Source organism: Gorilla gorilla, chromosome 3 (assembly GCF_029281585.2).
Source record: "Gorilla gorilla gorilla isolate KB3781 chromosome 3, NHGRI_mGorGor1-v2.1_pri, whole genome shotgun sequence".
In the NCBI taxonomy this organism is placed as follows: domain Eukaryota; kingdom Metazoa; phylum Chordata; class Mammalia; order Primates; family Hominidae; genus Gorilla; species Gorilla gorilla.
This window is the reverse complement of record NC_073227.2, coordinates 15262657-15287078: the sequence shown is the minus strand read 5'-3', so window position 1 is coordinate 15287078 and position 24422 is coordinate 15262657. Positions and strand designations below refer to the sequence as shown.

Below are 24422 nucleotides of genomic sequence, written 5' to 3'. Positions count from 1 at the left end.
CAAAAAAATGGCAGCAGGCCGGGCACAGTGCTCACACCTGTAATCCCAGCACTTTGGGAGGCCGAGGCAAGCAGATCACCTGAGATCAGGAGTTCAAGACCAGCCCGGCCAACATGGTGAAACCCAGTCTCTACTAAAAATACAAAAATTAGCCAGGCGTGGGGGTGCGCACCTATAATCTCAGCTAGTCGGGAGGCTGAGGCAGGAGAATCACTTGAATGTGGGAGGCAGAGGTTGCAGTGAGCCAAGATTGCACCACTGAACTCCAGCCTGGGCAACAGAGCCAGACCTTGTCTCAAAAAAAAAAAAAAAAAATGGCAGCAGCTTCATCTTCATCATCATCATCATTCTCACTGGCATGTGCTGCCAGTTTGCCAACAATGTCCATAGCTTGACCCAGGATTTTTCCTATGACTCTATCAACAGTGGGCTGCGTAAGGAGCAAGGGCGTCAAATGGTCCTCAGAGTTCAGGCCCGGAACAACGTGACTGTTTGGAGGCCAATACTCTCTTGCCTTCAACTTCCCTCTCACCTTCCGAAGAACGGTGCCAGGCATCAGGAGGCCAAAAGTTGGAAGCAACCTAAATGTCCAGCCATAGGGAATTCCTTGTACTACAAAACTGCACTACTAAATCCCGTGATGGGTATGCAGTGGAGAAGTGTACGCCATCACAGACATGCAGCCTGCCCCCGGACCTAGCAGGGAGCACACAGCAAACGTGCAGGAAGTCACTGGAGTGAGCCCTCGGCACACGCCATCTACTCCAGTGATCGCAACACGGCTCCAGCCATGTTGAAGAGCATTAAACAGAGGAACCAGATCTGATTTTTCCGGAGAAAGCTAACATTGATTTTTATGTGAAATTTTCCAATTTGTATACGTTAGAAATGAATTCACATAAATTTGTTTAAATATTTTTCAGCCCAAACAAAAGCCATCTGTGGACCAGATTTGACCTGTGGGCATCACTCTGCCAGCTCTGAGGTTTGCCACCTATTAAATGGAAAAAGCAACTTATACAATCGTACATACAGCATACTACAGTGTATACGTACATATAATGTGTATATATACTGCATATAATATACGCTGTATATATGTGCATTTGTAGGCAGGCTTATATTTAAGGGTAGGCATTTAAAATAGCATAGACAGGGCCGGATGCAGTGGCTCACGCCTGTAACCTTAGCACTTTGGGAGGCCGAGGCGGGCGGATCTCTTGATGTCAGAAGTTCAAGACCAGCCTGGTCAAGATAGTGAAACCCCGTCTCTACTGAAAGTACAAAAATTAGCCTGTAATCCCAACTGTTCAGAAGGCCGAGGCAGGAGAATCGCTTGAACCTAGGAGGCAGAGGTTGCAGTGAGCCGAGATCGAACCACTGCACTCCAGCCTGGGCGACAGAGTGAGACCCTGTCTCAAATAATAATAATAATAAAATAGCATAGACAAATATTTACAATCTATTGAGAGTGGACATCTTTGAAAGAGGTAAGGGTACTTGGGTTTTTCCTTCTTTTAGGATTTGATTTTTGCCTGGATACATTTTCTAAAGGAACTACAAAGACTCTGCATTGCATATTTAGCATGAAATCACAAAAGATTCTTGTCTTTAAAAGATGGTGCTGAGATTCAAGGCATGGCAGAGGCCTTATGAAGAAAAATAACATAATGTGATATAAATAGAGGTTAGAGGGAGCAGCTGCTGACCTGAATTCAAGTCCCACACAAGCAAGTGCCGGCTCTAGGATGCGGGAGACGTCAGTTCATATCCCTGAACTGTCGTTTCGTCAGCTGCAAAGCTAGGAGGACAGCACCCAGCCCCTGTGATATGGAGATCAGGGAGGGGGATGTGGAGGGCGAGAGCACAGGCTCAGGAGCCAGAGTGACTGGGTGGATTCTTAGCTTGGCCACTTACTAGCTGTGTGACCTCAGACAGGAGACTTCACCTCTCTGTGCCTCAATTTCTTGATGAGAAAATGAGGCTAGTAATAATTCCTTCCTCCTAAGGTTGTTTTGGGCATGAAATGGTTTCATACTTTTAAGGTATTCGGAACAGGGACCAGACCATAATAAGGACTCAGTAACAGTTAACAATTATAATGATTTAATTGCAAACTACAAAACCCTTTAAACGAAAGATGTCACTTGTTAACATTCTAATAATTTAGGAAATGCAAAAGGCTCTGTTAGTTTTTCGATTTTCTGCCAATGCTACTAGTTTGCAACATACCCCGGAAAATGCACACCTATCTTGAGGTTGTTCAGTCCCGTGGAACAGAGCTGTTGCCACTGGCAAAGGAGGCATGGCTTCTGGGGGGCCCAAACCCCTCACCCAGAGCCAGTGCACACCACACAGTAGGCAAAGCCCCCGTCCCAGGGGCACAGCTTGATTCTCAGGATTTTCACGTAATCCTAGCAGCTGAGCTGTCTGTTCTTCCAGCCCCCGGGGCCTAAGGGACACAGGGAACTGGAAGACAGCATCGTGCAAAAGGCGAAGACACAGGCAGGAAAATGAAAGGCAGCAAAGATTTTCTAGAAAGCAAAGATTTTCCACCATGCCACCACCCCAAAAGAGAGAGAGGAGATTAAAATAAAGTCTTTTAATACTTAAAAAGAAGAAGCCTCAGGCCGGGCACGGTGGCTCAAGCCTGTAATCCCAGCACTCTGAGAGCCCAAGGCAGGAGGATGGTTGAGCCCAAGAGTTCAAGACCAGTTTGGGCAACAGAGGAAGACCCTGTCTCTACAAAAAAATGTAACAGTTAGCTGGATGTGGTGGTGCAAGCCTGTAGTCCTAGCTACCCAGGAGACTGAGGTGGGAGGAGCACCTGAGCCTAGGAGTTCAAAACTGCAGTGAGTTATGGTGGCGCCACTGCACTCCAGCCTGGGCGACAGAGCAGTGACACCCTGTCCCTAAAACACACAAAAAAGAAAAGGCCTGGGAAGTCTAGGAAATTAACTTTCTTAGGAGTTAATTTTCCAATTATAGGAAATTAACAAGGTGCTTGCTGTCTCTTTTTATACTGATGCAAAATAGTTAGAGGGAGTTTTAAATGAAACTTCCATGAGGCGTATCAATAATGTCAACCAAGTCAGGTTTTCCTAACACATACTCTGGGCTTGGAGGTGACGTGCCATAGAGAGGACCCGAAATGAGGAGCAGGAGGCTTAGTCACTTGCCCCATCTCTGCCACCATTCCCACCATGGCCCTGGCCCAGCTGTGTTCTCTCCACGCAGGACTCTCCATCCATAATGGGGGTGGGCCACGCGGACGGCACCACGTGGAACGAGGGCTGGCGACCATTGCTAATCCCAGAGAGGGCCACCTGTGGCCAGGGCTCCCAAGCCCTGTGTCCCATCACTGACGCCAGGAGGTCACAGCTGGTGGGTCTCATCAACACAGAAATGACGGCAGAGCAGCCACCTGCACCAGCACATTCAGGAGCACTTAGTGACCTGGACCCAATTCCACGCTTAAGTGTGGCGGCTTAATCCGCGAATGGGCCTCAGGCTTCCCCAACCCTCAACATCCAGCCACCAAGAACTGTCCTCTATCACCAGTTCTCAGAGGTGTCCCCTACTGCCACCACCCCAGCCAGCCCTCACCCTTGCCTGTCTGCATTCGTGTGACACAGTGGCCTCCCCTGGTCTAGGCCTATATGCCAATCCATCCAGGCTCTAGGGCCATGGGGAGTGACCCTCCCCACCGTTCCCTGCTGATGCCCTGTCGGGGAAAAAGTGTCCATGGCTACAGCACCCAGGCCTCTGCACTGCACCCTGCTCCTTGCTCCAGCCTGGGCCATGCCTGCTGTCCCCTGCAGGCCTCTGCATGTGCCCTTCTCTAGCTCACAGGCCACCTGGGATCACCTTCTAACTGTCCCCAGTACTTGGCTTGGGCCACACCTCTTTTGGGCAAACCTCTTCTGCTCTGCAAGCAAGATCGGGTGTCCCTGAGGCCCAAGCCTGACTTTAGGCCACCATCGGGTGACCATCTATCTCCAGGACTATGAGGCCAGCTGGGTTAAGATTGCCACAGGAGACAGACCCATTTTACAGATGAGAAAACTGAGGCCTAACAGGTCAGGGGCTGTAGGTCACAGAGGGAGTAGGAGAGGAGAACCTGCCTCTTCCCCACCAGTGGTCAGCCATGCTATGGTCAAAGGCCATAGGGCTAGGAGGACAGCACCCAGCCCATGTGATGTGGAGGTCAGGGAGGGGATGTGTGTGTTTCTGCATGGTGTGTATGGTGTGTGTGCCACCCCACATAGGCACCACAGTCCCCAGCCCCAGCTCTCTGAGGTGCCCTCAGCTTCCACTTCCCTGGGCAATTATGTCATCAGCACTGCAGCAGCCGGAGCACCCCCACCCGGGCTGGCTGACCCCTCACCTAGGACCCTCCCATCCCAAGGGCAAAGACCCTCAAGCCCCTCCCCGCAGACAGGGCCACACAGTCCCACCAAGCTGGGACACAGGCCACCCAATGCCACTCTCCCAGCTCCATCTATGGCTACAGTGACCCACACTGTCAGGACTTCCTGTTTTGGGTCAGGTTGTTCATTCTGCACCCAACAGACACCTGAGAGTCCCTCATGTGTCCGGGAGAGGGTGATTCTGTGCATGTTACAGACAAAAACATGCATGTACCATACAGAAACACACACGCACACACCATACACACCATGCAGAAACACACGCACACACACCATACAGAAACACACACACACACCATACACACCATGCAGAAACACACGCACACACCATACACACCATGCAGAAACACACACACACACCATACACACCATGCAGAAACACACACACACACCATACACACCATGCAGAAACACACACACAAACACACACCATGCAGAAACACACACACACCATACACACCATGCAGAAACACACACACAAACACACACCATGCAGAAACACACACACACCATACACACCATGCAGAAACACACACACAAACACACACCATGCAGAAACACACACACACACCATACACACCATGCAGAAACACAGACACACACCATACACACCATGCAGAAACACACACACACCATACACACCATGCAGAAACACACACACACCATACAGAAACACACACACACACCATACACACCATGCAGAAACACACACACACACCATACACACCATGTAGAAACACACACCATACACACCATGCAGAAACACACACACACCATACAGAAACACACACACACACCATACACACCATGCAGAAACACACACACACACCATGCAGAAACACACACACACACCATGCAGAAACACACACACAAACACACACCGTGCAGAAACACACACACAAACACACACCATACAGAAACACACACACAAACACACACCATGCAGAAGCACACATACACAAACACACACCATGCAGAAACACACACACGCAAACACACACACACAAACACACACCATGCAGAAACACACACACACCATACACACCATGTAGAAACACACACCATACACACCATGCAGAAACACACACACACCATACAGAAACACACACACACACCATACACACCATGTAGAAACACACACCATACACACCATGCAGAGACACACACACACACCATACACACCATGCAGAAACACACACACACACCATACACACCATGCAGAAACACACACACACACACACCATACAGAAACACACACACACCATACAGAAACACACACACACCATGCAGAAACACACACACACACCATGCAGAAACACACACACATCATGCAGAAAAACACACACACAAACACACACCGTGCAGAAACACACACACAAACACACACCATAAACACGCACACACAAACACACACCATGCAGAAACACACACACAAACACACACCATACAGAAACACGCACACACAAACACACACCATGCAGAAACACACACGCAAACACACACAAACACACACACCATGCAGAAACACACACACCATACGGAAACACACACAAACATACACCATGCAGAAACACACACACAAACACACACCATGCAGAAACACACACACACCGTGCAGAAACACACACACGCACAAACACACACCATGCAGAAACACTCACACAAACACGCATCATACAGAAACACACACAAACACACACCATACAGAAACACACACACACAAACACACACCATGCAGAAACACATGCACAAACACACACCATGCAGAAACACACACACACCATGCAGAAACACACACACACCATGCAGAAACACCACACACGCCCCCCACACACACACCCATACATACACCACCCACAAGCATGCCCACACCATACAGAAACACATGCACACACACACACCAGGCAGAAACACACAACACATGCGCCCCCCCACACCCATACATACACCACTCACAAGTGCACGCACACACACACCATACAGAAACACAACCCATGCACCACACACAGACATTACATATGCATCATACAGAAACCCATACCACATATGCCACATACACACACACACCACAGATACACACCACACACAAATATACACATCATACACAAACATACACCCCGTACAACACACACACACCACACCATACATAGACATCACACACATCATACAGAAACCCATACCACATATGCCACGCACACACACAGAAGACACACCCCCATACCACACCCGGCCGCGCAGAGTTGGTGGCTCTGAGCAGGGCAGGCTCCCCAGCAAACCCCGGCCAAGGGATATCATTCTCTTTCTTCTGGGGGAAAATGGGCTGGGGGGCTTCAGAGCCTGGCACATCGCCTGGCCAGCAAGCCCCGTCCACCTCACTACGTGCTGCCCACCCTGCCCACCTGACCGATCTGAGCCACAGCAAGCCCGGGGGCAGGCAGGGCATAGGCTGTTCCCCCAATTTAGAGATGAGAAAACTGAGGCTCAGAGCCACAAGCATGGCACACCCCACACACGGAAAACTCACACCGTGGAGTTTGCTGAAAAGCCGGCCATTCTGGAAGGAAAGATGGGAAGCAGAGGAGACGGGAGAGACTGTGCCAGGGGAAGCCTGTGCCTGAGGGAGCAAGAAGGGGCACAGGCTGGGCCCAGGAGGGGAGGATCGGTTGTCAGCCTCAGGCTCCCTGGCAAATGGCTCGGTGGGACCTCGCTGGCACGTTGGTGAGGCCCAAACAGGGCAACAGCTGTGACAGGACTTGGCAGGCTGGGAGGTGGCCCCGCACCGTGTGAAGAGAAACAATGCAAAGGAACACAAGGCCAGTGCACACCTGGGAAGGCCCCACAGGCCACATCCCCCCTTCACTCCTGTGGGATTCCCTCCTTGATCCCCTTTCCCTGACACGTGGTCCCCCAGCCTCTCTCGAAAGTCCTTCCAGTGACAGGAGGCCCCCCTCGGGCTCACCCTTGGCAGCTCTCACTTCAGAAAGCACTTCTCATTTCGAACCAAAAAGAAGCAAACAAAAACCGACGCCCGTCTAACCTCTGCCCTTAGCTCCTCCGGGCACTCGGAAGGCCCCAAAATGAGTCCACTCCCCCTCCCGCACACAGGAGCCCTTTAGAGATCGGGAAGTTCCCATCCCACCACCCCCATCTCTGGGTAACACCTGCTATGTATCAGGCGCCCCATCTGCCTTTCACAGGACAATCTCATTTGACCCCTACAATGATGCCCTGTAAAGGCTGTGATGCCAGGATTACCACCACCTCCACCTGTGGGTGAAGACGCTGGGGCCCGAGACAGAAACTGGCCACAGTCATGTGGTTAGAAAAGGGCTTTAGAGCCAGACAGACATGGATTCACCTCCCAGGTGGGTCACTCGGGGTCTAGGGTCAGTTCTCTGAGTTGTCTGGGCCTCAGTTTCCCCATCTGTGAAAGGAGGATCTCTCACTGCATCCAGGCTCCTCGACTATCAGAGCCCCACAAGTGGTGGCTTTCCATGGAGTCAGGGCAAGGGAAGTGTCCCCACAGGTGTGTTCTCCAAATGGGTGGACAGAAGGCCACCTGCTTCCGTAGCTGGGGCCCAGGGGCTGCAAGCAGCGAATGAGCTCAGAAGGGACCAGGAGCGGGGAGGGAGGGAAGGGGAGTCTTTATTGGCACAAGGTCCAAGCCCGTGGCCTGGGAAATTTGTCCCCACAACAGGAGACCCAGCTGGTCTTCAATGTGCTTCTTCAAGTGGAAAAAAAATGAATGGATCCATTGTCTGCCTGACAAAGCCCCAGCCCGGGTGAGCAAACACGGGAGCCACGTGCCTCCTCCGTCCATTCCCTCCAGGGCTCGCTCCCCACGTGCACTGCCCAAGTCCCATGCTCCACCTGCCAAGTCCTCTCTAGAGTCCTTCTGGTGCTCCCAGCCTTGCCACCTGCAGCTGGCTGACCTCACAGGCCTTCAGGGTCTCCCTGCCCCTCCTCCTCCTAGCCACCCCCGCAGGGCCACCAAAAGGCACCACCTATAGCAAGCATCAGCCACACCTCACCCCTGCAGAGAGATAAAACAGCAGTAACAGGAACCTGCCTGTGGCAGCCCACTGTCCAGAACCCCCACACCCAGGGGGTGCCTTGCCCGGCCCCTGGCCATCTCACCCAGGCGTCGGGTCCACTTGCAACCTTCAGAGCTCCTTCCACACCATCAGGTTTAGTTGAATCTCCAGTACCAGGCAAGGTGCCTTGCCCTGAGCAGTTGTCAATACCCCTGGGAGCCCTCTTTGGATGCCTGCTGGATGATGAAGACATCACATACCCCACTTTCACTCTCGCACTGTGGGGTGTCTTCACATCTACAGAGTTCAGGCAGGAGGACACACGCCATTCGGCCATCAAGGGACACAGGTTTCCTGATTCCTTGATAAAAATAGTCCCCCCTTCTGCAGAATCAAGTACAACTGGACAAGAGCTGGCACATGTGTGGTCAGATGCTGGGCGTGGCCCCACCCCATGCCAGCCAGGAACCGTTGATATTCAAATGTGGCCTTTGGCTAAATGGTAAGGTACTGACCATCAAGGGTCCTTGGCCTTGCTCTTGGATAAACAAAGCCATGAGTGTTTGATCTCTATGATCTACAAGGTTTGAGATCACATTGAAGTCGACTGGTTAAACACATCACCCCATTATCTGTTCAGCACAAGTTTGTGCCATGTCTCCTGAAAGCCAGGTGCCATGCTGGTACGGGGACCAGGATACCAAGCAGGACCCACCATGCCTTGCCCTCATGATGCTGATGGCCATTCCTGCTGAAAGTTCCTTTGTCCAGACCCCCACTCAGCTGCCGTTCTCAATATTTCCCTACACAGATCAGGAGGAAACCATCCCTCTGCATTGTAAATATGACCCACCAAAGAGGTTATGATGAGATTTCTCCATGGAGCACAACTCCTGCCCCTAGAAAAGTATTCTGAGGTCAAAACACCCTTCCTGTTTCTGGCAGCCTCAATTGCCACCATCACCTGTCACTGTCCCCCAGTCAAAGAATCATCACGTTCACCTCTGCTGTGGAGGACTGCAGGAGACGCTGCAACAGCTGACCACCACGACGACCCTGCCCTCAACAGCCTCCTTCTCCTGGTCCTAACAAGTCCATCTTGATATGTCCCAGTGAAGCCAAGTTCAGGAGAAGAGGCCTCTCTAAATTTGGAAGACTCTGGAACACCTCTGGCCTCATGGTCAGAGACCCACAGAGCCCAGGTCCAAGCTCATCATGCCAACCCCAAAAAGATCAGAGAAACTTCCAGTTAGGGCAATACTCTGCACTTACCTGCCCCAGGCCACTTTGGCAAAGTCCTGCCCAATGAAGTGGGGGACTCTATATAAGAGGAAGGGAGGCAGGGGAAGAAGGAGGGAGGGGGGACGCAATGAGAATTGAATCAAACTTTTAGTTTCTGGTCTGTCACATAAGGAGCTTAGAAGCATGACTCCCGTCTAAATAAGGCAAGTTAAACAGAATGCAAATCAAGAACTTTTCTTGGATCCATCAGACAACTGAGGTCATAGGACAAACTACTGCTCCAACATTTGGAAAGGCAGACAGGCAGATACACAGAATCACAACATACCACAGCAAAACCTCCACAGGAACCAGTTTAGGTCCCTTTTACCAAATGCATCATGTCTGGCTCTCAACAAAAAACATTCCGAGGCATACTAAAAGGCAAAAAAGAGAGCCCAAACATTGGAAGCAGACATGGCAGAGAAGCTGGAATGATCAGACTGGAACTTTAAGAGAACTATGATTAATATGCCAAGGATTCTAATGGAAAAAGCAGACAACATGCAAAACCAGATGGGCAATGTAAGCAGAGACGAAAATTCTAAAAAAAGGATAAAAAGGAAAAGCTAGAAATAAAAAGCACTTTAACAGAAATGAAGAATGCCTTTCATGGGCTCATTAGTAGACCGAACACAGCTGAAGGAAGAAGCAGTGGGCTTCAACATACGTCAATAGAATATTTCCTAACTGGAAAGCAATGAAAAAAAAGACTAAAAATAAATAAATAAAAAAAACGAATATCCCAGGACAGTCAGGTGCGGTGGTTCAAACCTATAACCCCAGCACTTTGGGAGGCTGAGGAAGGCAAATTGCTTGACCCCAGGAGTTCAAGACCAGCGTGGGCAACATGGTGAAACCCTGTCTCTACAAAAAACACAAAACTTAGTTATGCGTGGGGATACACACCTCCCACCTCAGCTGAAGTGGGAGGATCACCCGGGTTCAGGAGGTTGAGGCTGCAGTAAGCCATGATTGCACCACTGCACTCCAACCTGGATGACAGAGTAAGACCTTGCCTCCAAAAAAAAAAAAAAAAAGAATATCCCAGGACTATAAGACAACTACAAAAGGTATAAACACATATATAAAAAAAAGAATAACAGGATGAGAAAGAGAGGAAGAAATTGAAGAAATATTTGAAGCAATAGTATCTGAGAATTTCACAAAATTAATGTCAGACACCAAACCACAGATCCAGGAAGCTCAGAAAATAGCAAGCAGGATAACTGCCAAAAAAAAAAAAAAAAAACCCTACACTTAGCATATCATATGCAAACTGCACAAAAGTAGAGATAAAGAAAAGATACTGAGGCCTGGCATGGTGGCTCACGCCTGTAATCCCAATGCTTTGGGAGGCTGAGGTGGGTGGATCACTTGAGGTCAGGAGTTCGAGATCAGCCTAGGCAACATGGCAAAACCCCATCTCTACAAAAATTACAAAAATTAGCCAGGCATGGTGGTGTGTGCCTGTAATTCCAGCTACTCACGAGGCTGAGGCATGAGAACGGCTTGAACCCAGGGGACAGGGGTTACAGTGAGCCCAGATGGTGCCACTGTACTCCAGCCTGGGCGACAGAGTGAGATTCTGTCTAAACAAAAAATTATTGATACATCTGACTTCCCTGCAGAAACCATGCAAGCAAGAAAGAGGAGAGGGAAATACTTAAAGTGATGAGAAGAGGAAAAAACTCACCAGTGTAGAATTCTGTAGCCTGTGAAATTATCCTTCAAAAATGAAGGAGAAAGTCTTTCTCCAGACAAACACAAATTGAAAGAATTTGCTATGGACACCTGCCTTGGAAAAAGGAAGATTAAAAGCAGCTCTTCAGAGTTGAGGGAAAATGACAAAGGTCAGAAACTCAGACCCACATAAAGAAAGGAAGAACTTTAGAGAAGGAATATGTGAAGATAAAATAAAATCATTTTTTATTCTTAATTGATTGACTGGAACAGTTTGTTTGAAATAATAACAGCAACAGTGTAATTGATGGGTACAGCTTATGGATAAGAGCAATGAATGGGAGAGACAAAACGGGACTCATGAGTTATGAGATGCTTCCACTACACAGGAAGCAGTGTGTTGTCATTCGAAAGTGGACTTGGATTAGTTGTGAATGTATATTGCAAACTCTAGGGTGACTACTAAAAAAAGTTTTTTAAAAAGTACACTTGATATGTTCAGAAGGGCAGAGCACGGAAACATTATTAAAACCACAGAAGGCAGCTGGGCACGGTGGCTCACACCTGTAATCCTAGCACTTTGGGAGGCCAAGGCGGGCAGATCACTTGAGGTCAGGAGTTCAAGACCAGCCTGGCCAACATGGTGAAACCCCGTCTCTACTAAAAATACAAAAATTAGCCAGGAGTGGTGGTGCACACTGGTAGTCGCAGCTACTTGGGAGGCTGAGGCAGGAGGATCGCTTGAATCTGGGATGTGGAGGTTGCAGTGAGCTGAGATCTCACCACTGCACTCCAGCCTGTGTGACAGAGCCAGACTCTGCCTCAAAAAAAAAAAAAAAAAAAAAAGAAAGCAGAAAAGGAGTAGAATACAAAAATAGAAACAAAGATTAAGGGTAACAAACAGAAAATAGTAACAAATACTATAGATATTAATCCAACTCTATCAATAATCACTTTAAATGTCAACGGTCTAAATACACCAATAAAAGAGACTGTTGGGGTGGATCAAAAAACAAGGCACAACTTGTGTTATTTGTTTCTGTGCTACAAGAAAGCACTGCATTTCAAGACTCGCATGCACAAAGCCAGCCAACTTCTACACATTCATAGTCAATTAAGGGAAATGCAAGCAGCAATTAATTCCCAGCCACTGTTCATCTCTTGGTGTTGACACAATCTCTAAACTACAACCAGAAAAGCAAACCTTATTTTTTTAATTAAAAAAAGATCTTTGTAATAAATTCAATCAGATAAAAATGTCATTATAAAAATGATACTCAAGGAGCTCATAATGAAGTAATATGGCCCAACAGAACACCAAAAAAACCTCATAATGACAAATCTGAATGAAAATCACAAAGACAGTGCCTATGCCAGCCAGAATTTTAAAGTTAGCTAAGCTCCTGAATATTTTATAGGCAGACCTCCACTCCTGCTCAGTGCCAAGGTACCTCCATTGATAATGGGGATGGTGACTTCGAGCACAAGCTCTTTGAAAGCCTTAGAAGACGTACAACCATAAACATTTTGTTTCCATATGAAAAAGGTTAGAACAAGTACTCCGTATTATTTATACTTTCAGAGGGAGGGAAGGAGAGCAATAGAGAGACAGAGCCCATGTTAAACTCAATTCCTTAAAAAGCAAATGAACAAGAGTTCTCAAAGAAATTAATCCTTCCCAGCCTGACGCAAGCAGATTCATTCATCTCCCCTCTGCAACTCTGTTCCTTCTGTGGGTCTAGTTTCTAGCCATGATGTTAATGCCTGATAGTGGGTAGTGGGCAGGGGGCACATGGAGGGAGAATCATTGTTTTACCAAGTTTCTTGCAAAGCTAATTTTGCCCTGTGACCATGCTTCCCATCAACAGTGTGTCCTCCTGGCCTTGGCACCCCAGCAAGTGTGTTCCCCATGGTGTCCTTGGCAAATCCTCCACACAGTTCCTGACATTTCCCAGATTCCCTTGCAGGAGGTAGGGGTCATATGACTAGACCTGACCTGTGTCACTTCTGGGCTAAAGCTCTTAAAAGCTCACATCACTCTTCTCTCTCTTCTTGGCTGCAGGGACCTTTGAAGCCATGCATTGAGATGGTTGGATGACCAGAAGGAGGGGGCTGGATCCCTGAATCACCCACTGGAGTGGGCCTGCACTAGAGCATGTGTGAATTAGAATGGACTGATATGGTTAGGCTTTGTGTGCCCACCCAAATCTCATCTTGAATTGTAATCCCCCTGATCCCCAGGTCGAGGGAGATGCCTGGAGGAAGGTGACTGGATCACAGGGGCAGTTCCCCCATGCTGTTCTCATGATAGTGAATGAGTTCTCACAAGATCTGATGGTTTTATAAGTGTTTGACAGTTCCTCCTTCACATACTCGCTGTCTCTCGCCTGCCGCCATGTAAGACATGCCCCTTCCCCTTCCACCATGATTGTAAGTTTCCTGAGGCCTCCCCAGCCATGTGGAACTGTGAGTCATTAAATCGCTTTTCTTTATAAATGACCCAGTCTCAGGTAGTATCTTTATAGCAATGTGAGAACAGACTAATATACAGACCTTTTGGGGTTTCTTTGTTACTGCAGCCTTGCCTCATCAAACCTGACTGATGCTCTCTTCTTGAAATGCCCCTCCCCCTCTTTTCCACCTGTTCATCTTCTTTAAAATTCAGCTTGGGCATCACCTCCTCTGGGATGCTTTAGCTGGCACCACTTCCCACCCCTAGGCTGGGTCAAGGGCTTCCTCTGCATACCAATAGTTCCTCAAGCTTCCCTGTCTCACAGCTCTGATCACCCTGTGCTGGTGTTGCCCATCCCCCCCACCAGACTCGGTGCCCATGACAGCCAGGCCTGTTGCCTCAACCTCCCAAGAGCCTGGCTCGGTGTCTGCCAGAATCAAAGCAGCTCTTGAGTGCCTGTGAAATGGACTCAATCTGTCCACACGATGGTGCCACAATGCCCTCTTTCACACATGCAAATACTGCACCAGGCCTGGGGAGGCAGAGATGAGCCACATCCTCTCTCCCCCACCAGAGCCTCAAGCCCAGCATGGGAGGGTGGCGCATGCATAAATAAAGACAGCCCAAAACACGCAGTGTAGATGCAGATAAACCACTGTGGATGCCCAGACGCAAGAGAAGTGTCTTCTAGCTGGGGACTCCACACACAAGACAGCGTCTGGGCTCCCTGGCAGGCCCTGGACATGTAGAGATGGCAGGTGTAGGGCTCATGTGTCTCTGGTCTGGTATAGTTGGGGCAGAGCTGCTCAGTCTCCATGGGGGCCACTCCTCCCCATCCTCTCCCATTCTCAAGCCATGGTATATGGGCTGACTCGTGTCCCTCCAAAATTCTTTTGTTGAATCCCCAACCCCCAGCACCTCAGGACTTCATGTTTGAAGACAGGGTCTTTAGGGAGGTAAGTTAGATAAAATGGGGCTGTGGATTAGGGTGGGACCTAATTCAAGACGACGGATGTCCTAACAACACGAGGAAAACAGGACACAGACACATAGAAGGAAGACCATGCGAGGACACGGGGAGAAGACGGTCGTCTACAAGCCAAGGAGAGAGGCTTTGGAAGAAACCAACCCTGGTGGCAGCTTGATCTCGGACTTCCAGTCTCCAGAATTGGGAGCAAATGTCTGTGGTGTGAGCCGCCCAGTCTGTGGACTCCATCATGGCAGCCCGTGAAGACTGACACAGAGATGCTCCTTGAGCTGCCCGACCCCACTCCACGGATGGGGATTTCCCAGGTCCAGCCTGGCCTAGCCTTGATCAAAAAGCCATCACGTACACAGCATTTTGCAGACTAAAATAATCTAGTTCCCTGCATACCACTGCATCAACCATACCGCCCCCGCTGAGAAGTTGCTTCTTGCCCCATGTTACCTATGAGAAACCAGATGCTCTGAGAGCCACAGCCAGCCTGGACTTGAACCCAAGCCTTCTAAAGCCCATCCCACTGGTTCTTCCCCAAACCACACTGCCCAGCACAATGCTGGCTCACACAGAACTTCTTACTAACATTTTCAGATAGCCACCTAACACCTTGGCAGAGGCTGGTGTCACAGGACTTAAGAAATGGTGGGGGGAGAGGCGGGGGGGGGACAGCAAAAATAAGGAGTGAATGAAGTGTCCCTTCAACATGGACCGAGGCTGGGCACAGTGGCTCACACCTGTAATCCCAGCACTTTGAGAGGCCAAGGTGGGTGGATCACTTGAGGTCAAGAGTTCAAGATCAGCCTGGCGAACAGGGTGAAACCCCATCTCTACTAAAGATACAAAAATTGGCCGGGCATGTGGTGGGTTCCTGTATTCCCAGCTGCTGGGGAGGCTGAGGCAGGAGAATCACTTGAACCTGGGAAATGGAGGTTGCAGTGAGCCGAGATCACACCACTGCACTCCAGCCTGGGCAACAGAGGGAGACTCAAAGTAAATAAATAAATACATAAATAACATGTACCAAAGTGCTTGACGTCTAAATGCAGGCATCTGTGAATCCATATTTCAGTCTGCTTGAACCCAAAAAACCATGGGAATATTTAAGTACTTCTGACAAATCAGTACCCTAGTGATAATATCTCCCACTGGGAGCAGGAATGAAGGAAGCAAAGCCACGACGTTGAGGGACCTGCTGGAAGGAACTTGGTATCAGCCCAGAGTGATCTATTCAATCTCTCAAGGTCCCAAGAGAGAGGCCTCGCTTCCCATATTTTGTATCTGAGACAATTTGGGCACTGAGCGACTAAGTTCCTGTCCACGGTCACACAACCAAGGATGGCTCGTGTCACCTGCACCTTGCTCAGCTATCCTTTTCTTGCCTACTTTTCTGATTTTTCATGGTGATTAGCACCCAGTCAGGAGCCACACTAAAGAATCTGGAATTCCAAGAAATGGCCTGCCCAGGAAAAATAAATAAATAACAAGACCTTCCTCCCTGTCCAGTCCAGCCAGCTGACCACACCCCACATCGTGGGGGTCCTGACTACACAGAAAGCCCTCGAGAACCACTGGCAGAAAGCAAAAAGCTAGTTACCAGCAGCGGCACTACCCATCACATAACAGGCATTTAGACACAGTTGCGTTGAAGTTTGGCAAGCCCATGGGATTCCACTGACCATGCCATTGTACAGATGAGGAAACTGAGGCTCAGGGAGGTGGCATGGGGAGCCAGGATTCCCCCAGGCCCCTGGGACTCTGGAGCCTACTCCCTCCAGTCCTCCTCTGCACCAGTAATCAAACTCCCACACGGTGTCCCCTCCGATGTGCCCCCACCAGGGGAATAATCACTCTTCCTCCTCAACACCCCCCTCCCCGTCTTCATGGTAAGGTGCTGCATGTTCCCTTGCCTTGCAGAGCCTCCCCCATAGGGCTTGGAATCGAGCCACATGCAGCTCTGCCTCTTCCACCTGACAGGACATGTGCTATGCCAGGTCCTGGCTTCCCCGTGCCAGCAGCCGGGCTCACCAGGGCCCACTGAGCCACAGCAGCCACAGTGGCTGCAACACGGCATGCGCTGGCATTTTCCTAACAGACGGATCAGGTTTAGACGGTGCTCTTCCTGTGCCTTCGCTGGGATTCAGGAAATTCACGGCTCTGGCCCATGGAACCTTAATTACGTCACACCTGATACAGTTCCTGAAAAGTCGTCTCACACCCTGGGTGACAGCAGACGTGCTAAGTAGGAAACCCCTTCAAGTCCTTTACTCAGGGAAATCAGGAGCTGTGATTTGGTTGAACATTCCAGATGGCCTCACTCGAGAGATGCTCTTTTTCAGCCAATCCACACTCTCTCCGCACCTGGAGGCAATGACCCCCACAGGGGACCAAATGTGCTATCCTGAACTGCGGAGGCTAAAGAGCCACAAACCATATCTCTGACACTCCCTTGGAGCTAGGGCTCTGCACATCACTTAGGTTCCATCATTCATTCAGTTCATCAGTCCTTCAATCACACAGGCCTGACCTGAACACAAGTGAGAGCCAGGTGGGGATGGGACAAGGTGCCCACTTGCTGGTATGGGCCTGGCAGACAAGGTGTGCTCTGGCGTTGGGGGTCCAACCATGGCCTTCTCCTTCCTGGCTTGCAGCTGAGGCTGTAACCAGCTCTGGGACAGTGGCTCCCAATACCCCAGCTCCCAGAGGTGGCAGAGATGGCAGCTCCCGAGAGGCCAGCTCTGGGGTGACACTCTGGGGGTCAAGCCTAAGCCCAGACAAGACTCTGCTCCCTGACCTTCCACTACTGACACCTACTTCCCTGTGCCCCGTCCCTCTACTTAAAGTAGCTGGACAGAGTGGCTTCTGTTATCTGCACCTGAACACAGATGAAAGCTGGGGTACCCCAGAACCCAAGTGAATTTAATTTTTATTTCTTTTTCTTTTTATTTTTTTGAGACAGAGTCTCACTCTGTCACCTAGGCTGGAGTGCAGTGGTGCAATATTGGCTCACTGCAACCTCTGCCTCCTGGGTTCAAGCGATTCTCCTGCCTCAGCTTTCCAAGTAGCTGGGATTACACCACACCTGGCTCATTTTTGTATTTTTAGTACAGACGGGGTTTCGCCATGTTGACCAGGCTGGTCTCAAACTCCTGACCTCACGTGATCCATCTGCCTCGGCCTCCCAAAATGCTGGGATTACAGGCGTGAGCCACTGCACCTGGCCTAGAACCCAAGTTAAAATTGAAGAGGGACACACAAAACCATTTTAAACATAGAAGCAGAAAACCAAATATTTTGACGATGTTAACTACAGACAGACCCTCCACACACCTACATCCACTGGCAGAACTTCACCTTCTAGAACCACGGAATGGCCGTGCAGTGGCGTGTTCTCAACGGCCAGCTCTGTCTCATGCTGGGTACGAATCTTGACTCTACCACTTGTTAGCTGTTTGTCCTGGGGCAGGTGCCTTGTCCTCCCTGAGCTTCAGTTTCCCCCAACCTGGAAAAATGAGGAAAATCATAGTACCTGCCCCGGCAAAAGCGAATGCGCACAGAGCACTTTCAACAGAGCAAGGCCAGTTGGACGCTAAGCAACTACTGCTTACTGCCTTGAGTCCTGGGCTTACTGAACTCTCACGAGCCTCCTTCTGGCTGGAATATGTCTCCCCACCCCGCCCTGTCTGTTCATCCTCCATGGCCTTAGTCAAGCTGTTATTGTTTGCATGTGACAACATCAGAAACACACACACACACATACACACACACACACATACACACACACACACACACACACATCAGCAGGTCAGCCCTGCTCTCCTCTGGACTCCTCTTATGCCTGAGCCCCACTTTCCCCCTGAATTTTAACCTGCTTTGGGAGGGTTCCCATGGGCTCCAGAAAATTTCACTATTTAAAAGGGTTCTGCCCCAGTTAAAAAGCATTTGAGAACCACAGCATCAGAAGAGCATTTCAAGGACATTGAAAAGCATTCTCGATTTATGTGAAAGGGTTTAAATTGTGTCACTCCCAAATTCATACGCTGAGGTCCTAAGCCCCAGTACCCTCAGAGGTGGTCTTACGGGAAACAGGGTCTTTACTGAGGTCATCTAATTGAGATGAAGCCAGGAGGGTGGGCCTTAACCAACATGATGGGTGTTCCTACAAAAAGAAGAAATGGAGCTGGGTATGGTGGCTCACGCCTGTAACCCCAGCACTTTGGGAGGCTGAGGCAGGCGGATCACGAAGTGAAACCCTATCTCTACGAAAAATACAAAAATTAGCCAGGTGTGGTGGCACACACCTGTAGTCCCAGCTACTTGGGAGGCTGAGGCAGGAGAGTCGCCTGAACCCAGGAGGTGGAGGTTGCAGTGAGCCAAGACCATGCCATTGCACTCCAGCCTGGGTGACAGAGTGAGACTCCATCTCAAAATATAAAATAAAATAAAATAAGGAAATGGGAGCACAGAGATACAGAGACAAAGGAGAACACCATGTGACGATGAAGGAGGAGGTCACGGGGCGGATTCCACGAGCCAAGGAATACCAAGGACTGCCACCAAAGCACAGGAAGCCAGGGGAGAGGCCTGGGGCAGAGTCCCCTCGCAGCCTCAGATGGGGTCAACCCTGCCCACGCCTGGATCTCAGACTTCCAGCCTCCAGAACTAAGAGACCATCCATTTGTCTTGTGTATTCCACGGTACAGTGGCCCTAGGAAACGAATATATTTATTAGATGTATCGAGATGTACTGAGAATAGCTATGAACTATTGTCCCAGTTTTTTGGAGACCAATTTCATACACACAGGGGAGAAAGCCTGATGGCGGCAGAAACAATCAATGTTCACGTGGCTCTCCACCCGGACATTTGGGCTGCTCCCTATTTTTCTTTTTTCCTCTTTTCTTTTTTTTTCTGTGGGGAGGGACTTTCACCAACATTTGTGTGATACACATCTTCCCACATAAATCATAATGCACACCTGATGATGGGCCGACCATAAATCCCCCCACGTGGCGAGGCTGGCTCAGCAGGAGCACTGTCCCTGTTCCCCAAAAAGGTCCACCACAGACCCACCCCAGGAGTGTGTGCTCAGGGCCTGCTTCATCAACACTGGGGGTCAGTGATTCTTGGTCCCCCTTGATCAGCTTAAGGCCCCTTCCAATAATGTGGCTCGGGTCTTTCTGCAGGGTCAGAGGGAAGTCGGCCCGCTAGGTGACAGTGGTTCACAGTGTAAGGACCTCTGTCCCCACTGCTCCTGGAGGGGTGGAGAAATACATGATTTTTTTTATCTCCTTTTGATCTGTCTTCTCCAACACATTTTCCACAATGAAAATGTAATGCTTTTACCTGGAAAAGGGATGACAAAGCATCCCAGATAACTTGGTAGAATAATATTTCTCTCGTCTGGTGTCATCCTTTGGGCAATAAGAAAGATGCAATTAAGTAGGCAATTGTAATAAAGAAAATTACTGACCTCAGGTCAGCCACAGGCACTGGTTGGAGCTCATCTGTCCTCAGCCCAGTGCCTGGTGTATGGTAGACACTGGAGAATGGCGGTATCCCTCTCTTCACAAAATCAGAAACTGAGGTCCAAAGAGGGAAAATCACTTGCCTAACACCCCAGAGCTGGGTGACGGCAGAGCCAGCCCTGTGGGCCAGGCATCTGGGACCTGTAACCTCAGCAGCCAGCATGGGCCCCCTGCCCAGCATTCACAGTGAAGAAGCCTCAGTCAGTCACTACCATCCTAATTGTATCGCGTAGAATGAGAAGCAGCTACCAACATTTAAAGTGGTAGACGAGGCCAGGCGCAGTGGCTCATGCCTATAATCCCAACACTTTGGTATGCTGAGGCAGGCAGATCACTTGAGCCCAGGAATTCGAGACCAGCCTGGCCAACATGGCGAAACCCCATCTCTATTAAAAATACAAAAATTAGCCAGGGGTGGTGGCGCGCATCTGTAATCCCAGCTACTTGACAGGCTGAGGCAGGAGAATTGCTTGAACCCGGGAGGCAGAAGTTACAGTGAGCCGAGATCCTGCTACTGCACCCCAGCCTGGGCGACAGAGTGAAACCCTGTCTCAAAATAAATAAATAAATAAATACCAAAAAACAAACAAACAAAAACAAAAAACAAAGTGGTAGATGAAACCCTTCCTGGGTTGCTGCTTTACAAAACATATATTGACTACAGTCCTTAGGACCCCCATAAATAATTTTATGGGCAACAGCACCTATGCCCCAGGGCCTGGCCTGTGAATGCCCTTTCTCCTCCACTCCCAAATCCACATGATTCTCCATCTTAACTTGCCGGTAGCTGGCCCAGCCCTCGTCCACAGAAGCCAGGTGGAGAAATGCAAGAGCTATTTCTGCACCAAACGGAAAGTGGCCCCAGGACACTGATGCCGAGGATGCTGACCGTCCACCCTTCGGGAACCTCCCTGGCCACTGAGCAGCCCGGTGGGAGTGGAAGTTGATGTGGAAACCACTCATTTCTGCTGTCAGGCTCTGGCATGGAGAGGAGCTTACACTTCCTAAGGGCATTAACAGTCTCTCTCTCATTTTAAAAATCAAGTTTACTCCAATAAAGAAACTTGGGAGAACACAGAAAAGGAAAAGGAAGAGAAAAAGAAACTTCTCTTCCCTCCCCCACCGCCACCCACTGTGAACACTCTACTGACTTCCTTCTGGGCTGCTTTTCCAGGGGCAGTTTTTACTTAAACTCATGTCTATCAGTCATTTTCTAGCTTGTCTTTTCCTCTTCATATCATGAAATAAGAATTTTCCAAGACGCTCTGAAGAGTGGTGGAGGCCTTCCTACCTCATTCCATCCTGGATTTAGGGACACTTTGGTTATTTCCGAGGATTTTGTACAGATTTAGGATTTTTTTCCATGGAGAGATTCCCTTTCCAATTCACTGGCCAAACGCTGCAAAGTTTCGAAGAGGCTCGTACCCACGTATGCCCGCACAGGCAGGGGAAAGGGAGCTCCCGGGAGCTCTGTGCTTTAAAAGGGCAGTTTTTCGTGTTCTGTCCTTCCCCAGTCCAGTGTTTTCTAAATGACTGGTTTTTGCACCTCCAGCCAAAGTCTTACATGAACTTGTCACATGAGAGAAGTCCTACGTACACTCAGCAATATGTAACAGTTAAGGGATTTTGCTTTTATTTAATATTATTGGCACTTTTTTTAAGCTACCATATCACAATAATCAGAATTCCAACCCTAAATCCTTAAAATATAGCTGGAGTCTCTGCTCTCGGACTTAAGAGGCAGCTGGCATTGGGATCAAATGTGTGGCCTCTGGACAGGCACAGCTCTGCTTCCCAGCCGCCACCCTGAGGTTTCCAGGAGATGGCAATGGATGCGGTGCTCTAGCCCCGGGGCCTGGCCGCAGGCAGAGATCAGTTCATGAAGGCAGAGCTGGTTATGTGGCAGATCCTCCGAGGGGTACAAATGGCATCACAGGATTTTCAACAACTTCACTGCTTACAGATGAGGAAACGGAGGATGGAAAGGTTTAAGGGACATGGCCGGCAATGACAAAGCCCAGCCTGGAGTCCTGGGGCCCCTCAGTCCAGCACTCTGTGTGTGTGTGTGTTTGTCGCCTCTCATCTCTGACTATACTATCAATATAAAAAGAAAAACTGCCTCGATGCCTTCTGGGGGCAGCCTGGTGGACTCTGGAAGGCTGAAGTTCAACACAGACTCTGGCTCTGCCTCACTGTGTGACTTTGAGCAAGTTTCTCAGCCTCTGTGAGCCTCTGCCACCCACCTATTAAGCGGAAAGCAGCACAGCTCTCCCCTGTGAGTACGAGCTAAGTTAACCCATGCACAGCACCTTGCACAGTGCCTGGTGCGTGGTAGAGTTTGCAGAAAGCACTATCTTAATTTTTGTTTTTATTTTCCTTTGGATACATTCTAAAAGCTTTATGAACAGACTTGGGGGCTTCCTGACTTCCTGTCTGAATCTCAGCCAATTCTGGGATCTGGGTGTGGGAAGCCTCCTTTGCCATCAGCAAGGCCTCGAAACTCAGCTGCCACCAACTCCTCTCTGGCGCCATGTCTGAACCCAGGCTGGTAAGAGTCAATGGGTCCCCTCTGGAGCCAGGATGTGCCACCTCACACTCCACAATGGGACAAGAGGCAGGCCTGCTGGATCCGGCCTGGGTCCCACCTGGCCTCTTTCAGTTATGCCTCCGGCCCCTGGATAATATTTTTAAACTTTTCAGTTAATTTTGGCACCTCCCCTAGAACAGCAGTTCTCTGAGTGAGATCCTTAGACCAGCAGCATCTGCATCAGCTGGGAGCTTGTTAGGAGTTAAAATTCTTTGGCCTCAACAGTAACCTACTGAACAGAACCTGGGGGTGGACCCAGCAGTGTGGGTTTTAACAAGTCCTCTGAGTGATTCTAACACACGCTGCTCTAGAACAGTTTTTTATTTAAATAGAGAAGAAAAAAGAACAATTTCTGGTCATCAGGGAATAACAGAAGGCTTGTAGGACCCAGGCCAGGCAAGCCCCATCCCTTCCATTGATTGGCTGATGGCTCTGGGCGAGTGCCTTCCTTCCTTCTCAGTCTCCAGGGCTGGAGCAGGGACCACAGCGTCTGCCTCACAGGCATGCCAGGGGGTCAAAGCAGAGAGGCTCACTCGAGCCCAGCTCAGAGCCTGGCATGGGGAGGAGGCTCGGGAAGGAGGAGCTGCATCACGACACAGAGGTCTGCTTTGGACAAACCATAGGCCCTTCTGGCCCCCACATCCTGTATGTTAAAAAAAAAGTGCAAATCTGATGCAAATTGGTCCTTTAAAAGGCCTGGCCTTGTCAGCCATTCCCTTCCCATTCAGGTAAAACTGTAATGCCACAACAAAAAGTTGAACACAGTAGTATACTAAACATACTTAACACCTAGATACATAGAAAAGCACAGGCCTAGATGGCTGCAGGGGTGAATTCTATCAAATGTTTGAAGAAGAATGAATATCCAACTCTTTCAAAAAGTAGAAGTGCAAAGAACACTTCTCAACTCATTCTGTGAAGCCAGTATTACCCTGACACTGAAACCAGACAAAGATATCATATGAAAACTACAGACTAACATCCCCTACAGATATAGATGCAAAAATTCACAACACAATACTAGAAAACCAAATCCTGCAATATATAAAAGAACTATATGCCATGAGCAAGTGAGATATATCCCAGGAATGCAAAGTTGGTTTAATATCCCCAAATCAATCCATGTATTATACCATATTGATGGAATAAAGGATAAAAACCACATGACCAGTAAATAGGTACAAAAAAGACATGTTACAAAATCCACCAGCCTTTCATTATAAAAACACTCAGTCAGCTAAGAATGAACAGAAGGGACTTTCACAACCCAATAAAGAGCATCTACCAAAACCCCACAGCTAACATCACTCTCAACGGTGAAAGATTAACGCTTTCTCTTAAGATCTGGAACAAGACAAAGATGTCTGTTCTTGCCAAATCTATTCAACATTGGACTTGAGGTTTTAGTCAGGGCAACTAGGCAAGAAAAAGAAATAAAAGGCACCCAGA

General features: G+C 49.2%; 1 protein-coding gene across 4 annotated transcripts in view; it reads right to left on the bottom strand.

Annotated features, from left to right (window-relative positions):
- JAKMIP1 (janus kinase and microtubule interacting protein 1) overlaps positions 1–24422 on the bottom strand; it is a 175858-nt gene that overhangs the window by 98819 nt on the left and 52617 nt on the right. The window contains exon 1 of one of the 4 annotated variants that reach the window (XM_055385849.2): positions 18214–18426. The exons of the other annotated variants lie outside the window; for them this stretch is intronic. The gene's annotated coding sequence lies outside the window, so the exon portion shown is untranslated. Of the gene's footprint in view, positions 1–18213; positions 18427–24422 lie in introns of those variants that run through there. 4 annotated transcript variants of the gene reach the window in all.